This window comes from Amborella trichopoda, chromosome 2 (genome assembly GCF_054954075.1).
Source record: "Amborella trichopoda isolate Santa Cruz 75 chromosome 2, AtrichopodaSantaCruz75HAP2 v2.0, whole genome shotgun sequence".
NCBI classification, from domain to species: Eukaryota; Viridiplantae; Streptophyta; class Magnoliopsida; order Amborellales; family Amborellaceae; genus Amborella; species Amborella trichopoda.
In genome coordinates this window covers 26,808,936-26,823,262 of record NC_142337.1, presented here as the reverse complement: position 1 = coordinate 26,823,262, position 14,327 = coordinate 26,808,936, and the positions used below count along the sequence as shown (strand labels likewise).

The 14,327-nt window shown below is 32.4% G+C and overlaps 1 non-coding gene across 1 annotated transcript; it reads right to left on the bottom strand.

The window, feature by feature from the left end:
- Positions 1-6,778: 6,778 nt before the first annotated feature.
- On the bottom strand, positions 6,779-6,850 carry TRNAK-UUU (transfer RNA lysine (anticodon UUU)). Its single transcript has one exon. It is a non-coding gene; the product is annotated as a tRNA-Lys (tRNA).
- Between the last annotated feature and the right edge of the window lie 7,477 nt (positions 6,851-14,327).

Sequence of the window (14,327 nt, the reverse complement as noted above, 5' to 3'; positions counted from 1 at the left end):
ATGGAGAAATTGTTCTACCAACGCTTCTATGAGGTTGAGAGAGAGGTTCAAACCATTGAGCTTCTCACCTTGACCCAAGATCCAGATGAACTTGTAGATCAATTCATAGAAAGGTAGAGAGATTTGGTCACTCGACATCCCAATCTCATGCTTGAGAAGGAAGCAGTTCAGACATGTGTGCGAAACCTACGATCTCGCCCTTCGGATCCTTACCAGTACCGATTAGCTAAGCACGATGGTTAGTCTATTGTGGCAATAAAGCAAGCCAAGTAATCTTGGCACAACAACATTTCGGCTAGACGACAGGATTACCATGAGACGCTAACGTCAATCCCTCTTAGTCGAAAGAAAGAATAACATAATGATGGTTATGAGGAAAGAATAAGAAATTAAATAAGAGAAGAAGGGAACAAAAGGAAGGAGGAAGGAGAAAGGAAGAGAAGAGTATGAAAGACGAGAGAATAAAAGAGAGAGATGGAAGGAAGACACAGTTGATGCTAGGCATTGCCGACTGTGTTAAAATGAATAGAGAGAAAATGCAGTCGGTGCTAGGATTCATCGACTGTTTATACAGAGGAGAAGAGAGAGAAGAGAGAGTCATCACTGGGCTTCACCAATGTACCAGAAGAAGAGAGAGAAGAGAGCAACCCAGCCGACGTTAGGCTTGAGCTGGTTGTGATGGAAGAAATAAAAGAGAGAAAAATCAAACAGATGCTAGGCTTCACCGATTGTTACATAAGAGAAAGAGAGAGAGAGAGAGAGAGAGAGAAATTGAGTCAGTGCTAAGCTTCACCGACTGTGACAAAAAAGGAGAGAGAGAAATCCAGTCGAAGTTAGGCTTTACCGATTGCAACAGAAGAGAAGGAGAGAGAGAAATCCAACTGGCTCTAGGTTTCATCGACTACAACAGAAAAGAAGGAGAGAGAGGAATCCAGTCGACGTTAAGCTTCACTAAGTGCAACAGAAGAGAGAGAAGTCCAGCGGGCGCTAGGCTTCGTCGACTGCAACAGAAGAGAAGGAGAGAGGAAAATAAAGATGAGAAGAAGAGGGAGAAAGAGATAAAGATGAGAAGAAGAGAGAGAAAGAGATAGGATGAGAAAGGGGAGGAGAGAGAGAGAGATAAAGACAAGAATGAGTGGAGGAGAGAGAAAGAGACAAGAAGAAGAGAGAGAAAGAGATAGAGATGAGAAGAAGAGAGAGAAAGAGATAGAGATGAGAAGAAGAGGGAGAAAGAGATAGAGATGAGAAAGAGGAGAGGAGAGAGAAAGAGGGGAGCAGAGAGAAAGTTACCTGTTTAAAGGGTAGCGGCCCCTTTCTTCTCTCTCCTCTCTCTCTCTCTAATATGTACCCATAAGCTTAAGAAAAAATCAAAATTTTATTGAGTGATCCAAGAAGAATGAATCAGTTCTTTGTATAGTGAGGCATTGCCTGTTTATACAGAATTTGGGTTAAAACATTGGTGTACACTTAAAAAATACCTAGAATTGAAGATAATTATAATTTAAATGAATTTAAAGAAATTCTAAAAATGGGTGCAAAAAGATAATTTTGCCCCTGCTTAACAATATCTAGAATTCCAGAACAGTCCCTGCTGCTGTCCGAGAACCTACGTGATCTTCAATGGCAGACCTGAGGTGGTTCTGATGCTCATTTGATCTAAATATTATTGTTTTCTTGTAGGGATCGACATGGCGATCATTTTGACGCCAACTTTGAGCCATGAATCATGTTTTTGAGCGATGATTATGAGACTTTAATTTTGGATGAATCTTGAAAACTTTGGATCGATTGTGTGCTCGTTCCTTGATGTTTATTCATTTAATCACACTAAGCATGCTGTCACGATCACGTTGCAACAAACGTAGCTTGATTTCGTGTCCGGATGAAGATTTTGTCTTCTTGAGTTTTTGATCGGAATATTGAAATCTGGTGATCGAAATTTACAGCAGTTCTGATGCCTTCGTGTGTGAAATCCAACCGTTCATTGTACACGAGGTTCGAATCATAGATAGTCTCAGACCTCACGCACATAATGCAATTAGTTTCGTGCCAAACGAGTATGCAACCGCCGTGATCTGGTTGCTCGAACAAGACATGCTGCTGCTGAATTTTCTACAACTTCCTTCATGGATCAGTGAATTTCATTAGTTTTTCTCTTTGCTCGGGCATCGTCACGGGGCATACCACATATCGAATTGCTCGTCTTGATGAGATGAACACACACACCAAATTTGTTAGCTATCTGACTTGGAATGAGTGAGATATAGGCCCTGAAAGTGACTACCCGTGACTATAAAAACAGCCATCTTTAATGGTTTTTTGATGCAATGAGGCCACACGAGAATAGTGTGCGGCCTACCCCTTTTCGGTATTTCACTCATAACTTTATCTTGGAGTGTCCGATTAAGCCGAAACTTGACCCATAGGGGTTTTTGACCATGCTAGATCCAATGGTGGTGGTACCATAACTGTTTAACACACCAAAGGTATGGCTCTAGTTACAGGGTACTAGAGACCAATTTCACTGAAATTGTTTCTTTGTGTTCACTGCCTTAGACACGTCTGATGTGATGAAACTTAGCTGGTGGTCTTTGGAAGTATTGATGAAGATCTTGACCAATTCTGAGGCTATTCTAAGACTGTCAAGAATTTCCAATGTTTTGTAGGCTGTATTGACCTGCTTCCTATCAGAGATCAAGGTGCTGAAAAATACATTCAAACAGCTTGCCTTGCCGAATGCTATGCTTCAAGAGAAGCAAGAAGGACAATCATTCAGAAAATTTCCTTCGGCTTTTACTTTTTTTTCTTCCTAGCCACTGGACCATGTGAACGCCGAGGAGATTTACGTAACAGTATAACTAGGATGCTCAGACGTAGGGATGCATTGTTCGCGGGTCCGTTCATGGACTTTAGGGGAGAAGAGACTTTTTTTAGGGATCTTGTCGAAGTCCTCACCCTTGTGATGACTGTTTGTGATTCTGAAGCTGAGGATTTTGTACAGACCTCGTCAGTCATAATCAGGCCCATCTGGCAATTGAGTGCCATGTCGAAGGGCATTGTTCCCATTTGGTTTGGGTTTTGTGTATATCCTCTAGTGTTGAGCCACGTTTCAAGGATTACATGAATAGTATGTTGAAAGGACTTGCGTCGGCACCGTCTGCTTCGTGCATCAGTCATTCTTTAGCGAGTATGGGACCTCAGTTTATCGAGATAACCACTTTGGGTACAACCGCCCCTACCCACTGCTTTGCAGCTACGACAATCATCTAATTTGCCACACAAAAGTTATGACTGACTAGTTATTCCTTGATGAGTAAGGTACCTCAGTTTATCGAGATAATCACTTTGGGTACAACCACCCCTACCCACTGCTTTGTAGCTATGACAATCATTTGATTTGTCACTCCAAATTCATGGTTGACTTAGCTCCCTTAGGGCTCTCCGACATCTTGAAAGTGTGTTCATAACCTCGTGGGAATGATGCTCTTTTCATGAGACTTGTCTTGCCATCTTGGCAAGTATTCTTTCTTTCGAGTCCTTTTGCAACTGGACTCAGGCTGTCGGGATCTTTTTCTTAGAGCTCGTATTTTTGGAGTTCTGGCATGGTGATACCAGGGATTTTCTTCTTTTCAATGAGGGCTGAAGCCACCTATTGAGACGAGTGTTGTATCAACCTGTTTATTGGTCCAAGTGTCCTTTGTGGATATTCGCTTGAGCTTGAGAAGCGGCGTTATAGAGATGGTTTTCACCAACTTCTTTTTATTTTGGGGCTCTTTTACCCATGACCTTTTGGCCATGTCCACCCTTTTCATCTATTTTTACTCACGATGCCCGTTCTGGTTTTTACCATACCTTGTTTTTACTCACGAAACTCTTTTACTCATGGTTTCGTGACCATGCCAGTCCGTCATTTTTACTCATAATGTTCCCTTGTTAAGGTATACATCATGTCGGTTATTTCATTATTTTTTTTGTGAAGGCATGTTTAAGGTTATTCTTTCGAGACCTGTGCAAAACAGTTTAACGTCATGCAGCCAGGACATACACTATTGTTTAAGGTCATACAGCTGGACCATGGGTATGCAGTTTAAAGCCATACAACTACGACCATGCAGTTTAAGGTCGTGCAACTAGACCTCCACTACAGTTTAAGGTCATATAGTTTGGACCATAATGGAGATGAATGACAGTATGTGGAGGCCATGGAGTGAGTATGGTGGTGGTTTGACTTACTTGGAGAAAGGGCATTAGGCTACCTTTGAAAGATGGATGATGTATGAAATGTGAGTAAACGATGGTGACCCACTAACTTACAATGACTATGGATGGCAGGATGGTTCGCTGTTTTGTGAGCGCGAGTGAGACTCATTGGGGAATGAGGTATGGTGATGAAGTGAATGGACACACTAGCGAGGTAATGAAGGTGGCACGTGCACACTAACAGGTAGGTTAGGGAAGATGCGCGTGAAAGTGCACGTAAAGGTGTGTGCACATATGTGGGGACAAGTTTTAAAGGTCATACCTCCTTGACCTATGCAAAATAGTTTACCGTCATGCGGTCAGGACGTGCACTATGGTTTAAGGTCATACAGCTGGACCATGGTTATGCAGTTTAAAGTCATACAACTAGGATCTTACAGTATAAGGTCGTGCAACTAGACCTCCACTACAGTTTAAGGTTATATAGTTTGGACCATGGTGCTACGTCCTTTAACATCATGCAGCTAGGACGTGCACTATGGTTTAAGGTCATACAGTTGGACCGTGGTTATGCAGTTTAAAGTCATACAACTAGAACCGTGCAATTTCAGGTTGTGCTACTAGACCGCCGCTATAGTTTAAGGTCATATAGTATAGACCATGGTTATGCAGTTTAAAGTCTTTAGGGTATCTTTCCTTACATAAAAAATCCTCTTAATTTACTGGATTTATGACGTATATATGTATATACAAATATATGTATACACATATACATATACATATGTTTTCGGATGCATATACAAATATATACATATAAATGTATATACAAATAAAGGTATATATGTATATACATATATACATATACACATATATTTGTATATAAATACATATATGCATATACATATATACATATACATATACATATATGTATATACATATATGACGTCATAAATATATGCATACCTATATTTGTATATACATATATATGTATATGTATATGTTTGTATATACATACATATATGTATATACAAATATGACGTCATAACTATATATATATATATATATATATATATATATATATATATATATATATATATATATATATATATATATATATATATATATATATATATATATATATATATATATATGTTTACATATATATATAAATATATATGTAATACATTTACAATTATTTATATTTACATATATTTTTATATGTTAATATATATTTATACTTATAATTACATAGACATATATATATGTATATTTTTTTATGTACATATGTAAATGTATTTAAATATATATATTTACATATTTATAAATTTATGTACATACCAGGTATTCTTTCGAGACGTTCTGTATATGAACCTCTTCAAACAGGTCTTATTGCTATTGATTCCATGATTTCTATAGGACGCGGTCAGCGAGAATTAATTATTGGGGACAGACGGACCGGTAAAACAGTCGTACCTACAGATACTATTCTGAATCAAAAGGGGCAAAATGTAATATGTGTTTATGTAGCTATTGGTCAAAAAGCATCTTTCGTGGCTCAGGTAGTGACTACTTTCCAGGAACAAGGAGCAATGGAATACACTATTGTGGTAGCTGAAACGGCGGATTCACCTGCTACATTACAATACGTCGTTCCTTATACAGGAGCAACCTTGGCTGAATCTTTTATGTACCGTGAACAACATACTTTTTTTATTCATGATGATCCCTCTAAACAAGCACAAGCTTATCGCCAAATGTCTCTTCTATTAACAAGACCGCCTGGTGGCAAAGCTTATCCTGGAGATGTTTTTTATTTGCATTCCCGACTTTTGGAAAGAGCCGCTAAATCAAGTTCTCGTTTAGGCGAAGGACGTATGACTGCTTTACCAATAGTTGAGACTCAATCTGGGGACGTTTCGGCCCACTAATGTAATTTCCATTACAGATGGAAAAATCTTCTTTTCTGTCGATCTATTCAATGCTGGAATCTGGCCTGCTATTGATGTGGGTATTTTCGTTTCCAGAGTAGGATCCGTAGCTCAAATTCAAGTTATTCAACAAGTAGCTGGAAAATCAAAATGGGAACTGGCTCAATTTGCAGAGTTGGAAGCCAAAGCACAATTTGCTTCTGATCTCGATAAAGCTACTCAGAATCAATTGGCAAGAGGTCAACGATTGCGCGAGTTGCTCAAACAATCCCAAGCAGCCCCTCTCGGGGTGGAAGAATAGGTAGTTACTATTTATACAGGAGCGAATGGGTATCTTGATCCATTAGAAATTGGACAGGTGAAGTTCTCGTTCAGTTACGTACTTATTTAAGAACAAATAAGCCTCAGTTCCAAGAAATCATATCTTATACCCGGACATTCACAGAGGAAGCAGAAGCCATTCTGAAAGAAGCTATTCAGGAACAGATAGAACTGTTTATATTTCCAGAACAAACATATATCAATGAATTCATTGATTATTTTGAGGTATCTTTTAGTACAATAGGAATCGTTGAGAAAGATCTCTATTTCTGATTTGAATCATTCAAAATTTGTTTGCAATCGAAACAAAAAAATAGATGGAAATAAATTGCGTCCAATAGGATTTGAACCTATACCAAAGGTTTAAAAGACCTCTGTCCTATCCATTAGACAATGGACGCTTTTGACTCTGATTCTCTTCTTTTCCTCCCATTCCTCTTTTCCCGTCATCCCTTCGGATAAAAACATAATCCAGTTGATTGTATTCCGTGCGAGAATCTTATTACATAAAGATGTATATAAAGATCAATGATCTATCATGTATGGAGGGATATGGAGGGAGCAGACGGCGGGAATAGAACCCGCATCGTTAGCTTGGAAGGCGGCGGGGTTATAGTCGACGTTAATTCATTATTTTTAACGTCTCTAATTCAAAACCGAACATGAAACTTTGGTTTCATTCGGCTCCTTTATGAAGATGGATAGATTCTCACTGCGTAAAGCAAGGAAACTAGATAAAAAGAAAAAAACATCTTTGAATGGCAAAATAGGAGCATCTTTGTTGTTAAGCACAAGCCTTTTGTCCAACCGTAGCTTGGCAGCAAGGTATGCTTGTTGTTGGCCAAGCTACGGCCAACAACGAATTGCGATTATCCGCTTCCTGGGTCCTTTTAGCAAGCTCCTCTTGCTGTAAGCACTGCTAGCGGCCAGCAAGAAAGCCGCTTAGGCTTTCGCGCTAATGCTAACGTGCTCACTTTTTATCGGCCGGATCAGCCGGCCGAAAAAAGAATAGTTAGCCGCAAAGACTTTCGCGCTAGCGCGCTCTCTCTTTGCTGCTTACCGAGCAAGAAAGCCACAACGCAACGGCTTTCGCGCGCCGCGCGCTCTACCTTTGCTGCTTGTGCTGCTTTCCTACATCTAAAGAAATTTTGGCATAAAAAAGAGATGAGTTGGCTGCTCTGGAAGCACTGATAGCTGCCTCAACTCCTTCAACTTCTACACCTCCCGCTTTTCAGCCTTATGTTCCAGCTGCACAAGCAACAACACCTTTACCTGCTCAGTCAGGTCCATCTACTTCCGCACAGTTTGTCACTTTGGAAAATTTTGATGAAAAACTCAGTTTAATAAACCCAAAGAATGCAGGAGCAATCCAGCCTTATCGCAATCCATATGCAAAATCTCATGACATGGCTCCTTATCCACCAGGGTACCAAATCCCACCATTTTCTATGTTTGATGGGAGAGGTTGCCCTAAAAGACACTTATCTCATTTCATTACCGCTTGCCGAAACACTGCCACAAATGGGTCTTTGCTATTGAGACAATTTTCCCTTTCCCTCGACGGTCCTGCCTACAAGTGGTATGACAACATCGGACCCGAGTCCATATCAAGCTGGAAACAAATGCAAAGGGCTTAGGTAAGCACTCGGGTCAGCGGATCGGCTTAAGAAAGCAAATCAAACTACAATGTCTTCCGTCTTAGATTGTCTACATCCTTCTTTCTAATAAGTGAGAGTGGTTGAACCTAAACCAGCCTTTCTCCCTTCAAGCTCCCTTCGCCAAAGAAAAAGGCTGATAAGAGAGTGAAAGACAGCAAAAAAAAAGTCAGCGAAGTATAGCCGGTCGAGTACCACATAAGGAGAAAAAGGTCATCCTCTCAAAGCCAATGACTTCCCCTTTTTTTTTCGCTTATTCCACCTTACTCGTTAAAGTAAGCAAGATGAACTACCTTACTCGTTAAAGTAAGCAAGTTGAACTACCTTACTCTAACAAGTAAGCAAGTTGAATTACCTTCCTTAGTTATTTTAGTTCGCTGCGTGGAGTGAAAAGCTTTCTGAGAATCTCAACGGGGCCTTAATATCAATAGATTGCGGCTACCTTTAGTCTGCTGCAATAGCCCCAAAGCCGCCCCGATCAATCACCTTGCCAAAAGCCAAAAATTGAAACCTATCTGGCCCCAAAGCTTGAAATGCAATATACCTTACTCTAACAAGTAAGCAAGTTTCACTACCTTCCAAAAATGAAAGGAAAGCTGCTGACTAAAGGTTACTGAAAAGCTAAAGCTGCTGCTATTGCCGATTATCTGAGCTTGAACTATGGCTACCATAGATAGGGAGGGCAAACATCTCATCACTTGCCGCTAGACCATGGAACCTACCTTAGCCATAGAATGGGCGAACATCTCATTATATCTTTAGATCTAAGGGACTAAGGTACCTTAGGCGCTTCCCTAAGGTAGCCCCGAAGGTTGTTACCGCTACTTCTAAGGTACCGAAGGGCTAATCGAAGGGCTTTCGCTAAGGAAGCAAAAAGTCCTGCTAAGGACTCCGTGGGTTCCGCTAAGGAAGCTGACCGTAACTGGTTCCCTTTAAGGTTGTAACCCGGACCGAAGGTGCTGACTACCAGTTACCGAAAGCCGACCGCAAGGGGCTTCCTTTCCTGGCCGACCGAAGGTGCTGGCTACCAATAAGGAAGCCGGTTGAAGATGGTGCGCACGGCATGGCTCTTGAGACTCAATCCACTTATCTCCCTTTTGAATTAGGCCCTTAGCTTAGTATATCATGTAGCCTAATGATAGTAGCATCTTCAAGACCGGCTTTCCCTAGAAGCATGGATTGAGCCCGAAAGCCGCGCGAAGCCTTCGCGATCTTCGATACAGGTCTAACGCCTACACATCCCCATCTCCATCGAATCTTCTGGAACTGGAAAATGCGAAAGCGAAGAAAAGTAGCACCATCAAGCATGAGCAGCATAAATATATATTTATTTGCATATAAATATATATATATATATGTATATTTTTATATGTAAATATGTAAATGTATATATATATATATACATATATATATATATGTATGTATTTACAAGTTTACAAATTTATAAATATATGTAAATATATTTAAATGTATTTACAAATTTATTTATTTATATATATGTATTTATACGTGTTTATTTACATAAACGTATTTATATATTTATATACATGTATATGTGTACACATATACATGTACACATAAATATAAACATATAAATAGATGTATACATCTATATATGTATATATATATACATATATATGTACATATATATACATATATATACGTATACATACATATGGGTATATAGGGTATATGTGTATATACAAATACACATATATATACTCAAATATATGTCCATCTATACATATACACATGTGTATATGTATATATGTATATACGTATATACAAATATGTAATGTGTATACATATATGTATATGTGTTAAACATATATGTATATACACATATATATGTATACATATATGTATGTATACATATAAACGTACAGATATATGTGTATATATGTATGTATATATATGTATACATATACAAATATGTATACATATATATATACATCTACGTTATACAAACATACATACATCTACTTATATGTGTAGATATATTCCCATATATATATATATATATATATATATATATATGTATTTATATACAAATATATGTATATAGATATATACGTATATTTTTATATACATACATATGTATATATTAGTATATACATAGAAATACATATGTATATATATTTATATATGTATACATATATGTGTACATATATATATACATATATACACATATACATATATGTATATGTATATATATAAATATTTATGTAGATGTAAATACATTTATGTGAATGTAATATATGTATATGTATTTACATATATATATATATATACATATATACATATTTACATATTTACCTATAAATATATAAATATATGAACATCTATTTACATATACGTATATGACGTTATATAAGTGTAAATGTATTTATAAAGGTACATATATACATATAAATGTATTTACATATATGACGTCATGTAACTGCATATGTATGCATACATATATACATATAAATGTATTTACATATATGACGTCATGTAACTGCATATGTATGCATACATATATACATATAAATGTATTTACATATATGATGTCATGTAAATATGTATATAAATATATACATTTACATAAACATATGTATTTAAATATATGTATATATATGTTTACATATATATTTAAATATATATGTAATACATTTATATTTATTTATATTTACATATATTTACCTATATTTTTATATGTAAATATATATTTATATTTATATTTACATATATATATATATGTACATTTTTATATTTAAATATGTAAATGTATTTACATATATATATGTGTATATTTTTATGTGTATATATGTAATTGTATTTAAATACATATATTTATATCTTTATCTGTATTTATATGTTTACATATTTATAAATTTATCTATATATGTTCAAATAAAAATATAAATGCATTTACATTTATGTTTACATATGTAAATATAAATATATGTAAATATATTTACATGTATTTACATATATATTTATTTACGAGTACAAATATTATATTTACTTACAAATATATATATGTACATTTTTATATGTAAATATGTAACTGTATTTACATATAAATATATACATATACATACACATATATCACGAAATTGATGCTAGAGTTGCTTGCCCCTATATATATATATATATATATATACATGTATTTCTTTTATGTAAATATGTAAATGTATTTATATATATATATATATATCTATATATATATATATATATGTATTTACATGTATTTACATTTTTACATATTTCTAAATTTATGTCAATATATTTAAACATAAATATAAAGGTATTTACATTTTTATTTACATATTTACATATAAATATATGTAAATATATTTACATATATATTTATATACATATATGTATTTACACATGTATATTTACATATTTATGTAAATGTGTATTTACATAAATATTTATGCATTTATATATTTATATATATGTATACATATTTATATTTTTATGCATTTATATACATGTATATGTGTACACATATACATGAATGCACATAAATATATGCACATAAATACATGTATGCTTATGTATATGTTTATATATATATATATATATATATATATATGTATACATATATACAGATATACATATGTGTATATATGTGTATACATATATGTATACGTATATGTATACATATACACATGTACATAGATGTATATATATGCACACATATATGTATAAATAAATATATACATACATATATACATCTATGTATCTGTGTATATATGTATACATACTTAAATGTGTATACACATATACATATATTTATATATATATTTGTATATGTATACATGTATATGTATATGTATACGTATATGTGTATATACATATGCATGTTTTTATATATGTTTATATATACCTATATATAAAGTATACATATATATACATATATGTATATGTGTATATATGTATATATATTTACACATATATGTATACATTTATGTACATATACATATATGTACATGTATACATATACGTATATATATATGTATACACGTATATATGCATATGTATATATACATTTGTATTTATGTTTACGTGCATGTATATATGTATACATTTATGCATATATGTATATATGCATGCATGTATGTATTCATAGACACATGTATACTTATTTATATACACATATATAAATTTAATACAAATTGATACATATACATATATATATATGCATGTATGTATTCATAGACACATGTATACTTATATGTATACACATACATAACTTTAATACAAATTGATACATATACATACATGTATATGTGTATACATATATGTGTATACACACATATGTAAATGTGTAAATGTGTATTCACGTATATATATATTTGTGTATATGTGTATACACTTATTTACAACTACACATATATGTATGCGTATACATATACATATAAACATATGTATATGTGTATGTACGTACATATTTATGTTTACAGATATACATATACATATATACACATATATATATGTATACAGATATACACTTATATATACATGTTTATATATATGTATATACATGTGTATATAGATGTAAATAAATATATACACATAATATATAATTGTATACACAAAAATATATACATAAACACAAAAATACATGCATTTATGTATACATAAATATTTGCATGTAGACATAAATATATGTAAATATCTAAATGTGCATATATGTATATTTACAAATTTATGTATACATGTAAATATATTTATATGTTCATTTTTACATGTAAAATATGTATTTACATGTAAATACATATATTTATTTACATGTAAATACATATATTTGTATTTATGTAAATACATTTATTAATATTTATATATAAATTTATGATATTTATATTTTACCTATAAATATATCTAAATATACATATTTACATTAAATATATACATATGTATTTACATAAATGTAAATAAATTTATTTACATTTATTTATAAATACACATAATATATTTACATGTAAATATGTATTTAAATATTTATATGTATTTACATATATAAATTTAAATATATTTATATTTATATATAAATTAAATATAAATATTTACATATATTTACATATTTATATATATATTTACATATATAAAAATGTATTTATATATTTATATTTACATATACAAATATATAAATGTATTTATATTTTTATTTGTAAATGTATTTTATACAGATGTATTTATATTTTTATACAAATTTTATATATAAATTTATATTTACATATATTTTATGTCAATATACGTATATAAAATATAGATATATTTAAACATATATATACATTTATATATGTATATATATGTTTAAAAATATCGATATTTTATATAGGTTTATATATGTATACATATAAATGTATGCATATATGCATATATATGTACACAAATATATTTATACATTTATATATGTATACATGTATATATGTATTCATATATATATGTATGTATATATATACATGTATACATATATATACGTATATGTACTTATATATACATATATGCATATATGTATATACATGTATACATACATGTAAAATATATTTATACATCTGGATATATATATATATATATATATATATATATATATATATATATGTAGATGTGTATATACATATACATATATATATACATATACATAACATATACATATACATATACATATACACATATGTATATATATGTATATGTAAACATATGTACATATACTTATATATATATATATATATATATATATATATATATATATATATATATATATATATATACATGAATGTATGTGTATACATATATATACATACATGTAGTATGTATACACATATATGTATACATATATGTATACATATATGTATATATATAAACATATACAAATACATATATATACATACACATATACACATAAATACATAAATATAAATGTATATATATATATATGATATATGTATATATATAAACATATGCAAATATGTATATATGTACACACATATATACACATAAATACATAAATATAAATGTGTGTATATATTTATATGTGTATACACTTGTGTGTATATACATACATATATGTGTATGTATATGTGTATGGTACCACTCTCCTCCTTAAGGACTCTCTTTGCTTGTGGGTTGTTAGGACTATGTCCCTCAAGGACAAAGACCCCAAGTTACACTGTCCAGGACAAAGTTAGAAGAAAGTGTAACATGTTACACTGTCTAGGACAGGACG